The sequence below is a fragment of the Stegostoma tigrinum genome, chromosome 18 (genome assembly GCF_030684315.1).
Source record: "Stegostoma tigrinum isolate sSteTig4 chromosome 18, sSteTig4.hap1, whole genome shotgun sequence".
NCBI classification, from domain to species: domain Eukaryota; kingdom Metazoa; phylum Chordata; class Chondrichthyes; order Orectolobiformes; family Stegostomatidae; genus Stegostoma; species Stegostoma tigrinum.
In genome coordinates, this window is record NC_081371.1 from 33,082,086 (window position 1) to 33,089,913 (window position 7,828).

The window sequence follows — 7,828 nt, forward strand, 5'->3', positions numbered from 1 at the left end:
TTTCCAACTTATAAAATGATGTCAGAACATCTAAACAAATGTGTGTGAACAGGAAAATATTCAGCTATAAAGGATTACCTGAAACATAAAGCTGTGCTAGAGAATAAAGCAGTAATAATGAAAAGTTAAATTAGGCAAGTACTCTGTCTGCATGGGAAATCATGTCTGACAAACTTGATTGAATGTTTTTTAAGAACATAACTAAAAAGAGTGCTGGGAAATGGGTTTAATATAGTTTGGTGCTTGTTTTAGACTAGCAGATAATTGATGGGCCAAAGAACCTATTTTTATTGCAGACTTCTTTGGTTCTGTGGCTCTGTAAGGGTTTGTTGCTCATAAGGCATTGCATTTTAAGATGTAAAGTTGTACAGATATTCAAAAGTCCAAATTAGATAGGTTTCGTTCAGAAAATACTTCAGGATTTGGTGTGTTGGTAAGAATGTTTATACAATTTGTATATCTATCTATCAATCATTCATTCATTCATTCACACTTTTTTCAAGGATAAATACAATTCCTAAATATAATATGTTACCATGTGCTCCTCAATAAGTTGTTCTTGTTCTTTCCAACTTTAACATTTTGCTTCATTTTTTCTTGACTCATTAACCTTTTCCTCTCTATTTCTTTCCCTGGATCTAATTTGGCTTTAATTCAACTTATTTTCTCTTTTACCATTAGCTCTGTTTTCTTCTCCTACCTTAAAATTGAATTGATTTGAAAGATAGACCAATGAACACATTCTTCACAAGGTCCTAGATGCAGCAGTGACATTGTTGCATTTCTGGCCATTCGCAGTGCAAATATAAAGTGATCAGAAGGGAAGGAAATAAATGTTATTCGCATCAATCAACTTAAGAAGAAACATTTCAACAACTTCTGGACCAGTGTGTCATAGTTAGCTAGCAAAGCAAGTCAATCCCTTTTTAAAATCAAGAAGAAGCATACACTATAATCTGAGAGAATCAGGCAAATTAATTTACCTTTAACAAACTGTCAGGGCTTAGTGCCATTTTCTGAAAATTGTCCTTAATGTAGTCAGGTGGTCCAATAAGCACACACACACATGTAGAAAGTGTGATTTTGCTGGATTTGGATTTAGTCTGATGCTACGGAAACAACAGGTAATAATTTTCAATGTTCAACCATTGGCAAATAGCTTGCAGTGTAAATTTTCACTTAGATTGTGCTGACAAATTGAGAAATAAAAAGTAATTTTTCTAGACACACAACGTTTATAGTACCCTAAAGTTGTAATACCATGCAGAATAGAAAAAAACCCTTCCCTCCGGCTCCAATCCTCCTCCTTCTATTTATTTCCCAGCTTCCTTCACCCTCCCCTGTTCTGAAAAAGAGACCTGACCCGAAACATTGACTTTCCAGCTCTTCTGATATTGCCTGGCCCGGTGTGTTCCTCCAGCTCCACTGTGTTGTCTCGAATAGAAATTTGACTTCTTTTCATTCAAGTTTTATATATTCTATTGTATATAAAATATTGGGAATGTAAGGTTATCCTCACTGTTTCATTATACTGTTTGTATATGGAGGGATCAGTAGGATGGAAGTTGCAAAATTGATTAAGGCACAAGGTAGAAAGAGAAATGATTCACATTTTATGGAGATATTTGAGAGCTGCTGAGAATGCACTTGACATTGGAAATGTAGAAATGAAACAATTTTTTCTCCTGCCCAGCAATTTGTCCAGGGGTCACATCATTGTAGAAGAGTGTGCAAACTTTGTAGAAACACCGTTTGGTGTCTCAACCATGTTGCTCTTGTTCCACATTCTCTTATTCTTCTTGGAATAAAAGGTTCAGTTTTTATGATACGTATGTAGATTTCAGTATCAAATGACAAATATCAGGTGGTTGAGGAGCCTAGATAAGTGACACTATCAACAGTTTTCAACATCCCATTGTTGACATTGATAGGGAGTTGTATGGCAATATCATAAATCTTTTGTGCTCCTGAGATGCTGCTTGGCCTGCTGTGTTCATCCAGCTACATACTTTGTTATCATAAATCAGGATGTTTGTTTTCCTGATGCTGATGCTAATATTGATGCTGCTTGATGGTCAATTCAAACTCTTTATCAGTTGAGAGAGTCTGTCCATTTGCTTTCAAAGGTATTCCTTAGTCTGGAATGTTGTGCCATGCAAAACAACTCTCTGACGTGGAATTCTTGTGCGTTTGTCTTAGATCTTAGATGAGAAATGCTGAACAACATCTCATTAGTTTTTGTACAGTAGATATATCTCTAGTCATAATCAGAAGCAAAGAGCTGTTTCCACTTTTGCTATCTGAAGTGAAGTCAGACAAAGTCACCAACTCAGAAGCCCTACTTTGTGGTAATTCCATAAGCATGCACTTATTGCTCAGCCAAAGCCTTCTACATTAACCAAATTCATCACATGGATGGTGGCTATTATCCAAAGACCTTCTGGATGGTCACCTGGCCATTTGGTTATGTCATCCTGGGAGGTTTTATCTCTGCTACAGGGGCACTTACAAACAATGCATGAAAATGATGAATATTGACAAAGCTAATAGGGAGACAACTGCTGCTAGTCATGACCTATGGAGGATGACCGTCTGGAAGATAATTGGAAGAGGTGAGCAGGAATGAAAAGCTCTTCTAGTCAAGAAGAGGACCCCACAAAAAGAGAGACCAGAGAATAGTGGAAGTTCTTGGCCAAATATCTTTCTCTGCAGTAAATGTCCATCTGATGTTTCCTGGATTGTGGTAATGTTCTGCTTTTGCACAGCCTGGCAAAACAGAGAAGAGACAAATCAGTGTTTGATGATTCTCTTACGTGCACCACCTTTCTGAGAAGAAAGAGGAGGAAACGTGGCTAAACCAGTGAATATTATAATGCAGCAGCTGCTGTCTTCTTCGGCTGCCTCCTGTCAAGCCTTCTTCATGAGATTGCATGGCCTCTCCTCCTGTTCATTATGGACAGTACCTCACTCCTTTTTTCTAACATGAGCACTTCCAGGGAGATGTCACTGAAGTGTGGAGTGACTCTTCCTCATAATCCAGTCATTCCTCCACAGATTGCTTTCTGCTGCACCACATCTGTAGCCTTCTTTGCCTGTAGCCAGTATGGCTGCCACTTAAAGATGGCATCCTAAAGTTTCTTGTTGGCACTAACTTGTGCCCAAGAATAATTTTTGCTAAAACTCCCCCTGGCCTGCCATTAATTTGTTATGACCTAGAAATGACCCCAATGTCAGAATTTCCAGCCACTGGACAAAATCCAATGAGATATCAAACAATACCTCCTATTTTAAGCTGCGTATCTGCAAGTACCGCACATTATTAGCAGCACCTTGTAAAATTATGTTTTTGGATCTGTAAGTGTTAATACTGAAGAATAGCATATAGATTTGCAGGCAGAACAGCTAAAGATCTCATAGGAGTAAGATCCAAAATATCCACTGTTTGGTCTCGATAACCATCTTTACCGTATTAGTGTAACTGGTAATTAGTTAATGGCATGCACTGAGAACTATGTGTGGATTTAACTTAGCTGTATCACACAACATGCTGGCAGCAGTGGAGATCTAAAGATATTTTAGCATGCAAGGAAGATCTGAACATTTGAGAATTTATTTATTCCCCATTACAGATCAATGTTACTTTTCACCAATTTAGGAGTAGAGAGCAAATTTCTGACTGTATCTAGTAGCGAGTTGTCAAATGTCTGTATCTTTGTTATGCAGGATCACATCATTCAGAAGATGAGGAAGCAGTGAACTGCTAAGACCAAGAAAGAGGAGGAGGGATAAAATCAAGGAGCTGATTGTTATCAAAGTTGGGAATGTAGAACTTGTGCAGATGAGGTGGGCAGAACAGGTTTCTACTCAGCAAACAAAGACCATGTCCTTTCTGTCCTCTCTCCACAGTGAGCTTCATGGCTGATACCAACTAAGTGATGCTCTTTAAGTAAAGAAGTATTGGAATCGAGACAAGGCTGAGCACTCCAAACCAGGTTTCCCTCATGGTCTGGTCGTATCATTGCTAGACTAGTAATCCAGAAACTCAGATAATGTTCTGGGGACCTGGGTTCAAATCTCACGGTGGCAGATTGTGGAATTTGAATTCAATAAAGAATCTGGAATTAAAGATTTAATGATGACCATGAAACCATTGCCGAGTGTCAGGTAAAACTCATCTGGTTCACTAATGCCCTTTTAGGGAAGGAAATCTACCATTCTTACCTGATCTGGTCGACACATAACTCCTGAGCCACACAAATGCGCTTGACTCTTAACTTCTGGCATTGCAGATGGGCAATAAATGCTGGTTTAGCCAGAGATGTCTACATCCTGTGAGTGAATAAACAAAAAAAACACAATCACTATTGCTGGCTCGAATGCAGATATGTAGCAAAGTGAAACCATACTTTACTTTATCTGTCTGCTCCTGGTCTGGATCTCACTCATGAGGGGACACTCTACTGAATCTTCGTCCAAATGTCATAGGGAATCAGGATTGGAGTGCTGCCTTTGACTGAGAGCTTTGACCTAGCATGAGTCACAGATCCGCCTAGCAGAGTTAGGCTGGGATCTCTCCTGTGATCAACCTTCTGAGTAAAAGCACCAACATTTGCATTGCTTTTGCCTGGTGTGTACTGGAGGATCTGGCATGGGCGTTCTTGAACAGCGATGGTGTAGACAGGTGAAAGAACAGCCTGATTCCTTGGTTCTAGAGTCCCATTTAGGCTGATATACCTTGAGTGCAAGGAGAAGGAAAGACTCCTGAGTAATATGATGTCCACAACAGCCACTATAAACACTTTCCAAGGATGCTCAGATATCTCCTAACACTTTCAAATCCAACAACACAGATGATTTCAACTTACTTCTAATGGAGTATCAAGTCATCATGAACTGCCAGAAATCTCGGAATATGAAAAGTGTGATTGAGGAAAGATTGGGATAGCTTGTCATCTACGTCAAAAAAAACTTAGGCAGCTTCAGCTGATTGATGTGGCCATTAGTAGACTGTATATTAATGGAAGGCCCAACATCCATCAATGCAATACTGGGTGATGAGGATGTCCAAACAGGCATGGAAACAGTTGAAGTCATTGCCATAGAGTCATAAAGCATGGAAACAAACCCTTCAATCCTATGCTGAATGTATTCCAAAACTAATCCCACCTGCCTGCTTCTGGCCTATATTGCTCCAAAACTTTCATATTCATGTAATTATCCAAGTGTCTTTTAAACATTGTAAAAGGATTAAGGAGGAAAATGAAGTCCTCTATTAACTGCTTAATGACAAGAAAAGAGGTCATCCTTCCTGGCAGTCTTGAGATTCATGTGTTGGTTGTGGTTCATCATCAAGCAGGATACCAATCAATGAAAAATGAGGAGAGTTGCTTGAGACCAGAAATCTGGTGGATGATACAGAGGCAAGCAGCTCATTCATTGATATTGTGGAACCTGAGGCTTTCATGCATGATGGCTCAACTGATGTGACATCATATAGTGATGAGGAATCCGGGATTGTGCTGTGTATTGTGAATCTAGGGGCATGCACTGTAGGGAAGCCTATTGCCACTCTGGAAAATGGCATAGAGATGAACTATCAGGAGGGAAAACTGAAGCAACTAATACTGTCAATCATCATAGTTCCAGAGGGCCACTCTCATTAGAGAGAAAGGTGATTGGTGGTGGTTGAACCTATGATCGCCATACCTCACGTGAGGGAAGATGTTATGAAGAAGAGTCCTTCATGATAACCTCAGTTAGTGTGGGAATTGAATCCACACTGTTGGCATCATTTGACTTCAAAAACTGGCCATCCAGCCAACTCAGGTATGTGACCCCCAGTGCTAATCATGTGACTTCTGGAGACCTGACTGGTCTAGTTACCAATGTGGGTGATTACCTGTGAATCTTTATCCCTTAAGTGGTACCAGTACAGATAAGGGGCTGAGAAGGTCCTTCGAGCAAATACTAGATATCACCACAACCATTACCATTTAGCCAGATTAGCGATGCAAGAAGAGAATGCTGCTGTTAATGTGGGCCAAACATTTTAGCCAGCATTGTGTCATCAAACCTGCTAATCATGCAACTGTATGGCAAATGGTCACTTTCAGCTATACATAGTTGCTGGGATGGAGAGTCTCAAAGCAGATGCTTTTCACAGAACTTCCAGCACTAAGTGGTGATGGTGAGGGACAGCAGCTAGCAGAGCAATTGGAGAAGTTGCGCATGGATGTCCAACATCGGGATAAAACAGTGAGGGATAGCAGCTGATGGGGAGAAGAATCAGTGAGACAATGGACTTCCCCAATCAGATGTTATTCACTGTCTTGATTCCATACAAGTACTGTGTCTTCCATGTTTAACCTTAATTTTCTTTCATTTTTCTAATCGCCTAATGCAATGAATAAAAAGAATCAATACATCATGATCTGTGGACCACCAGTGTGTTCAAGGTTCATGGCGCACGTCTTTCAGGCTCATTGAATACTGGCGCTATGAAGCTACTCCTGGGCACTGAAAACCTTTACCCAGAGTACACTTGTGTCTTTGCTACATTTGGTGATTGTTCTCTATGGTTTTCACTGTGGAGGAATACTCATCGTCTGAGGGAGGGCAGTAGGTGGTAATCAGCAGAGAAACCTATGTTTGACCTAATGCCATGGGATGTTATTGAGTGTGAAGTCAATGTTAGGAACTCCCAATGCAATTTCTGCCCAACTGTGCACTATTATGTCACCACCTATGTCAGCGATAAAGGACACAATGAGTTTGTAGTGGTGGTGTTTGGGATGTTGGCTTTCGGGTATAACTTGGTGAGTTTGGATATGTAGGGCCATTACTTGGCCAGTCAGTGGAACAGCTCTCACTGGATGTGAGGGCTGCTTGCTACCTTGCCTGTTTAAATTAAAATGATGACACAAATGAGATAGGCACTTCTCTCATGGCTCTTTCCACCAGAAGCATGGTCAAATCTAGCCCATTGTGTACACAATATTTTTAAAATGTGCAGACTAAAAGAATGCATTAATTTTACTACAAATCACTTAAATGTGCTGAAAGTGGCCATGTTTTTCTCATACATGACTTTTAATCTTTTGTGTTTGGCATTATGAAATCTTTGCATGGAAATTTGATCTTAACAGCCTGAAACTTCAATCCTTGGAATCTCCTTGTGTTTTCTCTTCATGATTTAGTTTACACATTGAAATAGTGTTCCCTTGGTGATTCTGTTACAAACTCGCAGCTGTGGAGCAGGCACAGTTTTGGGAAAAATCCCAGACAATGTAGTGTTGAATTGCCTTTCAGCACTTGAATAGCGATTACTCAGATGATTATAAGCTAAACAAAGGATTGTTAAAAAAAAATCAATATTTTTGTCCAGTAACAGAAGGGATAAGGCTCTATTTTTATTTAGAAGTCTTAAAACTGTTAGAATTAAAATGGAAACTGGCTTTTCTGTCTAAATTTTGATGTGGAGATCAGTGACTGATAGTGTGTGACATCCAGGCCAAGTTGCTTAACTGGTCGATTGTTTAGGACACAATATTTTTTCCAAGATGTTAATTTGTTGTGCATTTCGCCTACCATTGCAATAGGTCATGGAATACACCATCTGCCTGGCCTACACTCATCCGTAAAACATCTGGACACCCACATCAGACTCCTATTTATTGACTTTAGCTCCACCTTCACCACCATAATTTCAACAAAACTAATCTCCAAACTCCAAGACCTAGGACTCTGCACCCACTTTGCAACTGGAACCTTGACCCCCAGACCTGCAGCCTGCAATCCATAAGGATAGTTGACAGCATCTCCTCCAAAA